Source organism: Macaca thibetana, chromosome 3 (assembly GCF_024542745.1).
Source record: "Macaca thibetana thibetana isolate TM-01 chromosome 3, ASM2454274v1, whole genome shotgun sequence".
Taxonomy (NCBI): Eukaryota; Metazoa; Chordata; class Mammalia; order Primates; family Cercopithecidae; genus Macaca; species Macaca thibetana.
Window position 1 is genome coordinate 99,497,555 of NC_065580.1, and position 14,283 is coordinate 99,511,837.

At 43.3% G+C, this 14,283-nt stretch overlaps 1 protein-coding gene across 7 annotated transcripts in view; it reads right to left on the minus strand.

The window, feature by feature from the left end:
• Positions 1–14,283, minus strand: part of CPVL (carboxypeptidase vitellogenic like) — a 205,656-nt gene that overhangs the window by 15,208 nt on the left and 176,165 nt on the right. The gene's annotated exons all lie outside the window — the stretch shown is intronic.

Below are 14,283 nucleotides of genomic sequence, written 5' to 3' on the forward strand. Positions count from 1 at the left end.
GATAGTTTAGCTCATGAAGTCTGTCTGGTATCACCAATTGTGATAAGTGATTTGGGCTGGGGAGAGTCTATAAATTATTCTCAACAATTCAAATAGTCGAATGCGTGGGTTCTTCATCTGTTTTTGTGCTACAGTCTCCTATGACTGTCTCGTGCAGCCTATGGACACCTTTTCACAATAATGTTTCTAAATACATGCTGGCTGGGTCTGGCGGCTCATGCCTATAATCCTAGCACTTTGGGAGGCCAAGGCAGGAGGATTACTTGAGCTCAGGAGTTCGAAACCAGCCTGAACAGCATGGCAAGACCCCATCTCTACAAGAAAATACAAAAATTAGCCAGGCGTGGTATCATGTACGTATGGTCCCACGTACCTGGGATGCTGAGGTGGGAGGACTTGTGGAGCCTGAGAGTTCAAGGCTGAAGTGAGCCATGATGGTGCCACTGCACTTCAGCCTGGGCGACAGGGTAAGACCCTGCCTTAAAATAAATAAATACCTAAATAATACACAGCGCACATGTACCCACACATATACATATATAATATACAGTGAATTAAAATCAAATCCTAGGCTTTGCTAGGATTGCAAATGAAACATTCCATTGAAATCATCAAAACAGTGAAAAAAAAATTGTGAGATAGCACATATATACTTCTATATTAGCACATTCAGTAGGAGAAACCAGAGGGTCTGAAAACTACTATAATTTTAATTTTAGTGATAAGGATAAAAGGTTTTCAAGGTATCTCCAACAGTGTATGTGGTATTTGGTATGAGAATGTCTCTGCTTTCTATTGGTGACAGAAGTCAAAGGTACTGCTGTGCCACTGTGATTTGTTGCCTACATTTATAAAGGAAGGAAATGTGAAATTTCACAATTCATAATGAAAGGAAATGCTATTTCAGTTAGAGGTTAGTGAAAATAAAGATGCAATTTTTTTTCCCTTCCAAGTTCACTGACAACTCCTTGAATCCTAACCAGAGACCCTGACTCCAGATTAAGAATCCTTATTAAATAACCTAATGACTAACTAATGGAAATACTGAGCTTACTTATAGTAAGACTTCACAGTCTAAAAGGTTGCACTTTTTTTTTTTTTTGCTTTGACATGGAATTATATGAATCTATTATCCAGAAAAAAATTCACTGTGGCTGGTGGACATCTTTGCTGCAAACCGTCACTCTGGATGATGTTTAAAGCAGACACTGCTTGATAGTTTTTCCTTTGTTGAAAGGCAACACAGACACACTACTATCTAAGAGCACTGCACACCAGGACCACATAGTTTCAGTACAGCACAAAACTGCTGGGAAAAGGAAACCATGCTTTTAAACAAATAAAAGAGTTTTCTTACAAGTCTAAATTGCCAGTGATCTATCAATAATTTAAGAGAACAAAGACCACTTGTAAACCTACAGTGCATGGCAGGGATTGAAGTCTACAATTTAGATTAAGGTTTTGGCTGATGATGTCAGAGAACCAGTGTCATACCAGTTGATACTACTGACTGGAAGACAGACACAATGCTTCAGCTCAATGGCTGATTTGTAAAGAGTAAAACTATGTTCTCAAATTTCTGGTTGGCTTGTAAATAAAAAATGGATTTAGAACACACTTCAGGAATCAGAATGAAAGTTTCTCCAAACATAAGCCACATGGGGGTTCCTGCAAGATGGAAGCCATGTCATTATCAATAGAGGGACAAAAGACATCATAGTGTAGGGTTCCCAAACTGGCTACATATTAGAAACCTCTATGAAGCCTCAATACCAATGCCCAGGTTCTACCCCAGACTAATAAAATCAGGATATCTGGACAGCAGGAGTGGAAATCTATATCTACAAAGGTTGAGACACATTGGTTTAGGGCAAAGGAGCAGATTAAAGATGGCTCCAAATTCTTTGCCATTCTTCCCACCAAAAGAAATCTGCTTTGCTCTGTGTTTTGCATTGACCAAGAGAGAATGAAATGGAAATAATATCTGGGACTTTTGAGTACAGGCCTTAAAAGGACTGGCATCTTTTGCTTTTCCGTTTGGAAGATCAGCCTGCTGTATTGTGGAAAAGTCCAGGCCAGGGACATGATCAGAGGCCGAATGGAGAGAGCACTGGAGTAGAGGAGATCATCTTGGATGTCCCGGCTTTAGCCAAACTCCCAGCTGAATGCAGCTGCACATATGACCTCAGCCTGCCCCATCTGAATCAGATCCACCCAGCTGAGCCCACTCCATCCACATATTTGTGAGAAATAATACATTGTCTTAAGCCACTGAGTTTTGGAGTGATTTATTATTCCATGATAAATAACTGAAAAAGGGAAATATTTTCTGATGATTCTTTTATCTTTTTCTTGAAAGATCCATCTCACCTATCTTGGAATCTTGATATGGGTTAAAAACCAAGGCCCGATCCATCTTTGTAAGGCAAACATAAGACATAATTACACTGAGAGCTTAGGCAAAATTTTATGTCATGTAAACAAAGACCAAGTTCCCATATTAGGCACACCCCAGCTCCCTGCTGCTCCCAGCTCCCTGCCCCTAAATCCGTGAGAGCTAGCAAGTACATTATCTGGGTGGCCTTTGTGGTAGACATAGAGATGCACCCCACTGGACCTCTCTTCAAGGATGTACTTGCTGCTCAGCTGCAGGGAGTGCATTCAGCAGAAAGCCCCCAGCTGTCAGCTCCTTCAGGGTCGGCCTCAGCTGCAAAGAGCTGCTTTCCCAAGATGATGACCTTCCTGGGGCAGCCCAAATTTGGTGAGTGAATGAGCTGGGCATAAAAGGCCTCGCTATTTTGGCCCAGTGTGCGACGCTGATAGAAAATATGCTCTCGAGAGTTCCCCGCCTGGTTTGTCTGGCCTGTCTCACAGTTTTATTTCTCCCTTTGTCCAATCCTGCCCCATACCCTTCCTTCCACAGGTGTTGGTCTCTAACAAACTATTTGCACCCCAAACTTTGCCTCAGTGCCTGCTTTTGGAGGACCTCACCTGTGACTTCAGGGAAGCTCTCTGGCTGGGAGGTGGGGTGTGGTTTGATTACTGTGATCTGGTTTTCTGCCCACAGTCTGATTCCCATAAATGGACAGAGGAACTTTGCCCATGTCTGGAAGATAGAGACAAAGAACCCATGAAAGAGGACATCCATCATTGTAGAAGGCAACTGCTGGTGGGGGAGATGAAGATTCTGTTTGCCGATTTCTGTAATAAAGCCAAAATGTTTTGTTTTGTTTTGTTTGAGATAGGGTCTTACTCTGATGCCCAGGCTGGAGTGGAGTGGCATGAACATGGCTCACTGCAACCTCAACCTCCTGGGCTCAAGTGATACTCCCATCTCAGATTCCCATGTAGCTGGGACTACAGGCATGCACCACCACACCTGGTTAATTCTTTAAAAAAAAAAAAAAAAAAAAAAAAAAAAAAAAATATATATATATATATATATATATATATATTTGTAGGGACAGGGTCTCATTATAGTGCCTACCCAGGCTGGTCTTGAACTCCTGGTCTCAAGCGATCCTCCCACCTCAACCTCCCAAAGTGTTGAGATTACAGGTGTGAGCCACCATGCCCAGCCAAAGCTAAAACATTTTTCCAGGGAATTAACTATATTTGATTATCATTGCCTTAAGCCTATTTAACAGTTATTTTCCTCCATTCAATATGTTTTTGAAAACTTCTCATTCCCTCTCATCTGGTCAAATGCAAAAGTGACATTTTTTGCTTGTTGCTTCCTCTGACCATGTCAATGTTATCAAGGACCTGCTGAAGACCTTTCTGGAACTGTTCCTTCAGAAACAGTTCATAATGCTTCCTAAGCTGTTTAAAATTCTTAATAAAACACACAAAAATGAATTCTCAGCAGTAATTCCAAGAAAGGCAGGTGGCTAGCTGTCTGTCATTCCCTCTGTGGCCTATCCATGAAAATGTTCGAATCCTAGTCTGATCATCCACTCGAAGGACTATAGTCATTCTTTCCTCCATATTCTAGTTGTGCATATTCAAGAAACAAACAAAAGTTAATATGAGTTTTAGAAAAGCACAATTAGGAAGCTGTGGTTGTTACTGCTTTCTGCAGACAAACCATGCCTTCTCCATCCTCCTCCTTATAAGAACTCCTCCTTCCTTTAGGGGACAAAGTCTTCTATGGTAGTTAGGAATGTGCTGCCAAATATTCTGTCCACCACCATCATGCCACCCCCTTGCCACCACCACCACATACCCCAAGGGCAGTAGTATGGTTTGGATCTGTGTCCCCACCCAAGTCACTTGTCTAATGGCAATCCCCAATGTTGGAGGTGGGGCCTGGTGGGAGGTGACTGGATCATGGGACAGATTTCTCATGAATGGTGCTGTCCCCACCATGTCTCCTTTGGTGCTGTCCTGGCAATAGTGAGTGAGTTCTCATGAGATCAGGCTGTCTAAAGGTTTAAACGTTCAAAGGTGTATGGCATCTCCCCTGGTCATTCTCATGTCTGCTCCAGCTTTGCCCTCTGCCATAAGTAAAACTCCCTGAGGCCTCGTCAGAAGGAGATGCCACCATGCTTCCTGTACAGCCTGCAGAACCGTGAGCCAATTAAACCTCTTTTCTTAGAAATTACCCCGTCTCAGGTATTTCCTTATAGCAGTACAAGAACAGACTAATACAGGGGGGCATGTAGCCTAGATCTGGCTACAGTTCATCCCTCCCCACTGCACTCCCCTCACAGGTACTTAAAGACAGTTTGGGGTGGTGGAAAGATTGAAATTTGGATTTTCAAATCTCAGATACTATTGCTGTTCAAAGCCTTAAGCAAGTTTGTCTGGTGAAGCTTCTGTTTGCTCAGTTATAAGTTAGTAAATACCATGACATAGTTTATAGGATAGCTACTCTGATTCCATAAAATTGTGGATTAAAAAAGTGTGTGGTAGACAATGGCCTGAGAGCTCACAGATGCTGAATCATCAGTCGCCATCCTTATCATCTATTTTGAACTTCCCATCACCCCTATGAAGTAACTGTTCTCACTTAAGAGTTTCCAGCATGGTGGCTCATGCCTGTAATCCCAGAACTTTGGGAGGCCAAGGTGGGTGGATCACCTGAGGTCAGGAGCTCGAGACCAGATTGGCCAATACGGTGAAACCCTGTCTCTACTAAAAAACACAAAAATCAGCCAGGTGTGGTGGTGGGCACCTGTAATCCCAGCTACTTGGGAGGCTGAGGCAGGAGAATCGCTTGAACCCAGGAGGTGGAGGTTACAGTGAGCCAAGATCATGCCACTGCACTCCAGCCTGGATGACAGAGTAAGACTCCATATCAAAAAAACCCCAAAACACAAAAAACAAAGTTTCCAGGACCAGTAACCAGCCCATAGCTAGCAAGTGACAAAATGAAAGTTTAAACGAGGCTTGTCTAACGCCACCTTCTTCCCCTGTCACAGACCCCCTCCAATTGGTGAGGGCTTTCCAGAACAGTCAAGCTTCGGGGTGGCGTGCTGCTTCTCTTTGGTTTCCCTAGATGTAACCTCTAGCTGAAGGTCTGATTCCTGTTGGAAACCAGGACATTTTGGGAGAAGCCCCTGAGCACAGTGTGGCAGACCATAGGCCTGAGGGCTCTATATACTAAACCCAGGTCAAGGTCAAGGTGCAAGTCTTGGTGCAGGGCTTGCGCTTTAGGGGGCTGAGGATGCTTACTAGGGCCAGGGACACCAGCACTCAGTGATCTCCCTGTGGATATCGAGCCTTTAAGTTGGTGTGGACACACAGGTAACACCGTCTCTCAAACAGGGAATCAGTCCTCACAGCCTGGGCATTCCAAAGCTTATTCCCCCTGATCTCTATTTCAGGACTTCCAAACCAGTATCAATAAGGTGGACGTATGAAATAGATGGAGAATCTTCTTCCAAGAAAGCTCCTTATATGACTTCCTATTTCTAGAGTTTCCTCACCCTGAATTCATCCTAAAGTTACCATTATAAAGTTCCCAAAGAACAGCTTTTAAAATGTGCTTTAAAACCTCTGATGGTTCCCCACTGCTTAAACAATGGAACACACACTCCTTACGTAGTATCCAGGCCCCATGTTCCCATTCTGGTTTCTCTCCCATCTCTCACTCTCCAAGCTGCCGGCTATGAGCCAGACTATGCACTCTGCCCTGTGCCCTGCCCCGTATTCTCTTATCCATGACACTGCCCACCATATTCTCTCTGCTCATTTTGGCCAATTTCAGCATGCGTTCTTTTATTAATATCACAAGTTCCCAGATAAAGCCATAACTTTTCTTAACATTATATGAACCTTGACTCACCACCAAATCTTAGTGCCTTTGTAAAAAACCCAATCGGCTGGATGTCGTGGCTCGTGCCTATAATCCCAGCACTTTGGGAGGCCGAGGCAGGCGTATCACCTCAGGTCAGGAGTTTGAGACCAGCCTGGCTGACACGGTGAAATCCCATCTCTACTAAAAATACAAAATTAGCTGGGCATGATGGCGCATGCCTATAATCCCAGCTACTCGGGAGGCTGAGACAGGAGAATTGCTTGTACCTGGGAGGTGGAGGTTGTAGTGAGCCAAGATCATGCCACTGCACTCCAGCCTGGGAACAGAGCGGGACTCCCTCTCAAAAGCAAAACAAAACAAAACAAAAAAACCCAATCTTCTCTCTGTCTATAGGAGGTGGTCCTCTTGGGTGTGGATTCAGAGCTAACACTAGATGTGAAATACCTTATTTCTTGGCCCTGCTTTAATTATGGCAGGCATGCATATAGGCTCCAATTTTAACTGTACCAGCATACTGCTGTGACTCCATTATTCCAGTAGTGGGTATGCTTGTCAAGTGGAGAAACTCTGGGCTGGAAGCCAAGACTCTAACCTCAGCTCAGATGTGAAATGGGTAGGATACTTTAGGGAAGTCATTTAACCTCTGGGTTTCAGTTTCGCTTCCCTGGAAAAGGAGACCTAAAATTCATTCCGGCCATTAAATACAACCTAGCTGAGATAATCCATCTTGTAGCTTTGGAAGAAAACGGAATTGATATTGACAGTGAAAACATAAAATAAAAAGGGCTCAAATTGCAGTCAGGAAAATCAGCCTGTTGGAGATCATGCAAAACTCATGATTGTAGAAGCGACACCCAGTAAGATTCGGGAAAAATGAAAACTGCTCAATGACTCAACATTTTTTCAATGTTTATATGAAAAATAATTTGTGTCAATAAAGATATTTTCAATAAAATAATGATGGAAAAAACAGAAGTGTTTTCTTTCTCCAGGACATTTAGCTTAATGACATTTATTCTAAAAAAAAAAAAATCTTAAAGCAATTTGTCTGTATGGCTATTATTCCGATGAAAATTTTTAATTTTTTTTTTTTTTTTTTTTTTTGAGATAGGGTCTCACTCTGTTGTTCAGTCTGGAGTGTACTGGTGTGATCTCAGCTCACTGCAACCTCACCTCCCAAGTTCAAGCGATTCTCATGCCTCTGACTCCTGAGTAGCTGGGATTATAGGCATGTGCCACCATGCCTGGCTAATTTTTGTATTTTTAGTGGAGATGAGGTTTCACTGTCGGCCAGGCTGGTCTTGAACTCCTGGCCTCAAGTGATCTACCTGCCTCAGCCTCCCAAAGTGCTGGGATTACAGGCATGAGCCACCAGACCCAGCCAAAGTTTTAAATTTCTAAATGTGGAGTCAAGACTTCCTTAGGGCTGGCATGTTAAGAACAAAATGTCCTACACTTCAAATGCAGTGACAATATCAACTCAGATAATGAACAGCAACTTTGATATTTGGAGAAAGGCACAGAAAGATCCCAAAAGGGTGGCCTTGAGAGTGATGGCCATTGGTTGTCAGCAGACAAGGAGAAAGAGGACTCAACTTCTGGGACCCAGGGATAACACTAGTAAGGGTTTATGGTCAATGCCAGTGCAGAGGCTACTCATGACTTTGGTTATCATGTAGCCTGGGATTTACATGTTGTGTATATTTCTCTCTGTCTCAGTGGCTAGAGATAGGTATATGCACATATATATATATTTACATACCTATGTAAGCATAGAGAGCATTATGACATTTGCTGAAAGTCACTACCCTATTCCACATTGCATTGGTGGCTAACTGAGCCCCTCTGGGCATTAATAAAATATAGATATTTCAGATTTTTGTTAGATAGTATCTTAGAAATAAGTTAGTCCAAACCTTGCATTTTACAGATAACTTCTAAATTTTACAGAAGCTCAGAAAGTCTGCTGCTCAGATTATATAACAGGACAGTGTCCAATCCTTAAAATGGCACCAATACCAAAGACTTGTTACCTTCTAGGTCAGAGCCACCAAGGAGGAACAAGAAGCACTCGCTCTTCCTCGGATCTCTGAAGGCTGGTGGGAGCTGCGTTTGATTTCTCTGGGCATGGCTTGATGTGAATACATAGGGAAAATTGCTCCCTCTCTCAGTACTCTGCTGCTCCCCTAGGAGAGCTGTCATTTCTTTAAGTGGACATTTTAGGTAACCATCCAGAGACAAGTCTACTTTGGTTTCAATTTTTTAAATTAAGAGCTGTGGTGTTTGGCAGAGAATGGGGTTGCTTTTTTGGCAGACACATACTCATGCTTCTGTTTTGTGTGTCTAATGCTGAAAAGCAAGTCCATAGCTAAGGTCCGTTTTCTTCATTATTAGATGCTTGACATTTGGACAGTATTCTTAGATCCAAGCCTCACAGAGAATGCCTTTGTTCACACGGGAGTGCTTTTCCCTCCTCATAACCCTCATCTCCACAAACCACCCCAAACCAACGCTGAGGCACTAAGGGGGAAGGATCTCTGCCAACATTTTAAAATCACCTACACAAAATGCAGATCCCTTGCTGCGTGGTAAAACACTCACTATCACAAACATATGTGGGCCTTGCTTCTTTTGTTACTTGTTTTTTGGCAGCCAGAGAAGTACCATTTCATCTCTAAATGTGTTTTGCATTCACAAGAAGAGTCAGCGGGTTGAGTGTGATATTTGCCACCAGTTTCTGACTGGCGGCCAATTCCTTTTCCCACCTCTGTGGGACATGTTGCCCTGAAGCAGCAATCTGGCCTCCCAAGCTGGACATTTTATGCAAAGAGCCAAGCAGGACACATGTGGGATGCCAGGCCTGGGAGCATTTCACAAGGCTGGTCCAGGGGATATGAAATAACAGGTGGTGGAGGCAGCCATCAAATCATCTTGAGGAGATCCTGTGTGTGCCTGGTGAGATGTTCATCACAAAGCAGTGCAGCAGACAGGGGGAGGTAACATGTCCATCACTCCCTGGCAGCTCAACATTTGAATATGCCCTTAATGGCCTGAATATTAACATTCCGACTTTCCCTTATATGTCGATTTTCAATAAACATATTTTCTTGAATCTTGACTATTACTATTTATAATTTTTTCTTTGTTATATGTACTCTTGTAAGCAATCCAGGGTAATAATAATAAAAATAAAAATAGCAAAATTTATTATAAGCCAGGAATTGCTCTAAGCTTATTAACTTATCTGAACCCTCTCAACAGTCCTATAAGGATACGATACTGGATGGCTTAAACAACAGGAATTTATTTCTCCCATTGGATGCATATATTAGAAATAAAGAAAGTCTAAAAATTCATGTTGCTTTTAAAAAAATAGTAAGTCACACACAATGAAAAGAATAGCAGGAAGATAATAAGGATAAAGAACAAATTAATAAAACAGAAAGCAAAAATATAATCGAGAAAAATAAAGATAAAAATTGGTTCTTTGAAAAGAATAAAATTGTTAAACCTCAGGCAAGAGAGGTGCTAATTACTAAAAACACCAGATATCTTAAGAAACATTAAATCATATTAAGATGATGTTACAGGCTGAGCACGGTGGCTCATGCCTGTAATCCCAGCACTCTGGGAGGCCAAGGTGGGTGGATCACTTGAGGTCAAGAGTTCGAGAACAGCCTGGCCAGCAAGGTGAAACCCTGTCTCTAAGGTGAAACCCTGTCTCTACTAAAAATACAAATAAATTAGCTAGGTGTGGTGGTGCACGCCTGTAGTCCCAGCTACTTGGGAGGCTAAGACATGACCTCATGTCTTAGAAGGCGGAGGCTGTAGTGAGCCAAGATCATGCCACTGCACTCCAGCCTGGGCAGACAGAGTGGGATTGTCTCGAAAAAAAAAAGAGATGATGTTACAAAGCAACTTTATGTCAATGAATCTGAAATTTTGGATGAAATAGACAAATTCTTGAAAAAAAATTACAGCCTATGAAAACTGACACATGAAGAAACAGAAAAGGTAATTAATCTCATATCTACTTTAGAAATTGAATCTGCAATTGAAAACCTTCCATTGGAGGGGCTTCAAGATGGCTGCCTGAGGCACCCGGCTGTCACCTCCTCCACAAAGAAGGACCAGAATGGCAAATAGATAATTAGATGTCAAATAGAACATCTAAAGAAAACAATGGAATTCAGCAGGAAAGTGACTGGGAACTTCTGAGGCATAGAAGGAAAGGGAAGTGAAGCAGCTGGCCCAGCCAAGATTAACTCAGAATCAGGGGAAACTCCCACTGTGGGGAAAAGGTAAGCAAGAGATCTCCAGCAGTTGGCAGTCCATATACCCACCACAGACTCCTACAATTTTAGCCACAGGAGAGCCCCTCAGCCCTCACAAGCCCTGAGACTAGTATAAAGAGATGCCTGGAGTCCATGTAATGACATTGTTCTACAGAAGATGTTCACACTGGGTCCCACACATCCCCTGAGATTCAAGCAGCTACAGCATGGTGCCATTTTGAGAGCCTGGCTCCCACCAGACTACATCACACCTTGGGGCCCAATATCCCCTACATATCTACATCCCTGAACCCCTGTAGACACCCCACTACATCTCCCCAAAGGTTTACAGCATCACGATACTGGCTGGAGCCAGCAGTGCAGATGCATCCCCAAAACTTTAGCTCATGCAATGTCTTACACCCCAAGGAATGGGTAGTGAAACACATTGGGGAGGCTGCCCTAGGGACAAAGGGAGCCAGGGCATGCACTCTCCAGAGCCTGAGAGCTGCCTGCCTGGGGGTGTTGCCACTGAAAGCAAATCCTTACCCCCCAACAGCACAGCTGCTGCACACCTACACATATCTTAAGGGGCCTGGGAACTGGCTCACTCAGGTACTGTCCCAGGACCTGAGGACAGGCCCATCTAGCCTGCCTCTTGGCCCAAGGGCACCATCCAAGGTCCTGGAGATCAACCTGGTCTGCTTGCCACCAGGAGACCTAAAAACAGGTCTGCTTGTCTGCCACCACCACCAGTGCCCATACATGTCATCTGGGAACCAGGAGATCGACCTACCACCCCCCACTGCCACTGGTGCCCACAAACACCATCAGAGTGGCTAAAGACACCCATTGCTACTACTACTGGCATCCTAGTGTGACATTCGAGGGCCTGGGGATTGATCCACCCCACACACTGCCACAGGCATCACCCACATATGCCATCTAGGGGCCTAAGCATAGGCCTGCCTCCGTACTGCCTTCACCTGTGCCCATGCACATTGTCCAGGAGTCTGGGGATTGACCTACACCACCCACTGCTACTGGCATGCATACATGCCTTCCATGGAGCTGAAGATGGGCCCACACAGGTTGCCAGTGCCTATGCATGTTGTCTGGGGGCCTGGGAATTGATCAGTCCTGCCTGCCACAGCCTTTGTATGCACACACCATTGAGGGGCCTGAGGACAGCTCCAGCTCACCTGGTCCCACCCTCACCAGTGCCTGTGGGCATTGTCCTGAGGCCTGGGAATAGGCCTTCCCTGCCCATCCACACCTGGGGGTGCTAAGGACAGGCCTCCCCAGCCTGCCAGTGCATATGTGCATTATCCAGAGGCCCAGGGATCAATACACCTTTCCTGCCAATGCTGGAGCCCATGCATTCCTTCCAGGGACCCGAGGATGTCCACTCCCAGCCTGCTGCCACTACCTCCACCAGCACTCACCTGCATATGTACCACCTTGGGGCTGGCGGACTGGCCCACCAAGTTTGCTGCCATCAGTGCTAGTGCCCACTGCTGCTATCGCCATTGCTGATGCCATGCACACTGCCCAGGAGTTCAGTGATCCACTTGCGAGCCTAGCCCACTGCTGCCACTGCCAGCACTTCAGCAAGCCACCTGGAAGCCTGTATTAGTCTGTTCTCATGCTGCTAATAAAGACATACCTGAGACTGGGTAATTTATAAAGGAAAGAGGTTTAATGGACTTACAGTTCCACATGGCTTGGGGCCCTCACAATCATGATGGAAGGCAAAGGAGAAGCAAAGGCCCATCTTACATGGCAGCAGGCAAGAGAGCTTGTGTAGAGCAACTCCCTTTTATAAAACCATCAGATCTCATGAGACTTATTCACTGTCACGAGAACAGCACAGGAAAGACCTGCTCCCATGATTCAATTAGCTCCCACCGGGTCCCTCCCATGACATGTGGGGATTATGGGAGCCACAATTCAGGATGAGATTGGGGTGGGGACTCAGCCAAATAATATGAAGGCCCATGGATCAGCCCATTCAGACCTGCTTCTACCAGTTTCCATGTATGCCACCTGGGAACCCAAGAAACAGCATACTGGTGCCAAAGAACTGGCCCACCTGGTGCCCCAATCCATAGCAAAACCTCACTACAGCATCTACTAACAATCACAGCCTAACCTACTGAGGAACTCAAAGATATCACTGACACTGATTATAGCTGAAGAAGTCATCTGAAGACTACATTACTGTGTCCACCCAAAATCAAAACCAAAGTGCCCTACACAGCCAACCCTATAGATACATCTATTGGAAAACATCTTTCCTATAAAAGTCAATTCAAAAAATCAGAATAAGGGACTGTTACACCAGATTCACAGATATCAATGTAAAAACAAACAAAGACGAAAAAGCAAGGAAATGTGACATGTGTAAAGAAATAATAATTCTCTAGCGACAGATTTCAATGAAAAATACATCTATGAAATGTCTGGGAAAGATTTCGTAACACTGTTATTAAAGAAGTTTAGCGAGATACAAGATAACACAGATAAATAATACAAGGAAATCAGAAGAACAGTTCACAGTCAGAATGAGAAATTCATCAAAGAGACTGATACGTAAAAAAGAACCAATCAGAAATTCTGTAACTGAAGAATTCAATGAATGAAACAAAAAAATATAATCAAGAGCTTCAATAATAGAGATCAAACAGAATACTTTTCGAACTAGAAGAAATGTCTTTTGAAATAACTCAGACAAAACAGTACATATATATAAAGTTTAATAAAGAACGAAGAAAGCCTACATGACATATGGAACACCACAAAGCAGGCAATTAAATATTCACATTTTGGGTGTTCCAAAAGAAGAAGAGATAAGCAAAGGCATAGAAAGCTTACTTAATGACATTACAGCCCAAAACTTCCCAAGTCTTGCAAGAGATATAGGCATCCAGAACAAAAGCTCAAACATCTCCAAATGGACTCAATCCAAAAATGTTTTCTCCAGGGCATATTACAGTTAAGACTGTCAAAAGTCAAAAACAAAGAAAGAATTCTAAAATTAGCAAGAGAAAATTGTCAAGGCACATATAAGGGAATCCCCATCAGACTAAGTTTTCTCAGCAGAAACTTATAGGCCAAGAGAAAATGAGAAGATATATTCAAAGTGCTGAAAGAACAAAACTGACAACCAAGATTACTATCCCCACAAAGCCATCCTTCAAAAAAGAAAGAGAAAGAAAGTCTTTCCCAGACAAGCAGAAACTGAGGAAATGCATTACCATGAGACTGGCCCTACAAGAAATACTTAGGGGACTCCTATATCTGGAAGTGAAAGGACGATACCTACCATCAAGAAAACAGGAAAGTATAAACTCACTGGCTTCTCACAAATGAGAAAGATAAAAGATTCAAATGTTACCACTACAAAAAACCATCAAACCACAATGATAAGCAATAAGAGAGGAAGAAAGGAACAAAGGATATACAAAACAACTAGAAAACAATTAACAAAATGGCAGAAATAAGTTCTCACCTATCAATAATAACTTTGAATGTAAATGGATTAAATCCCCCACTTAAAAGACATAAACTGGCTGAATGGATAAAAATAAAACATGATCTAACTATATGCTACTGCGTTAGGCCATTCTGCATCACAATAAAAACATACCTGAGGCTGGGTAATTTATAAAGAAAAGAGGTTCAATTGGCTCACAGTTCTGTAGGCTATACAAGCATGGCACCAACATTTGCTCAGCTTCTGATGAG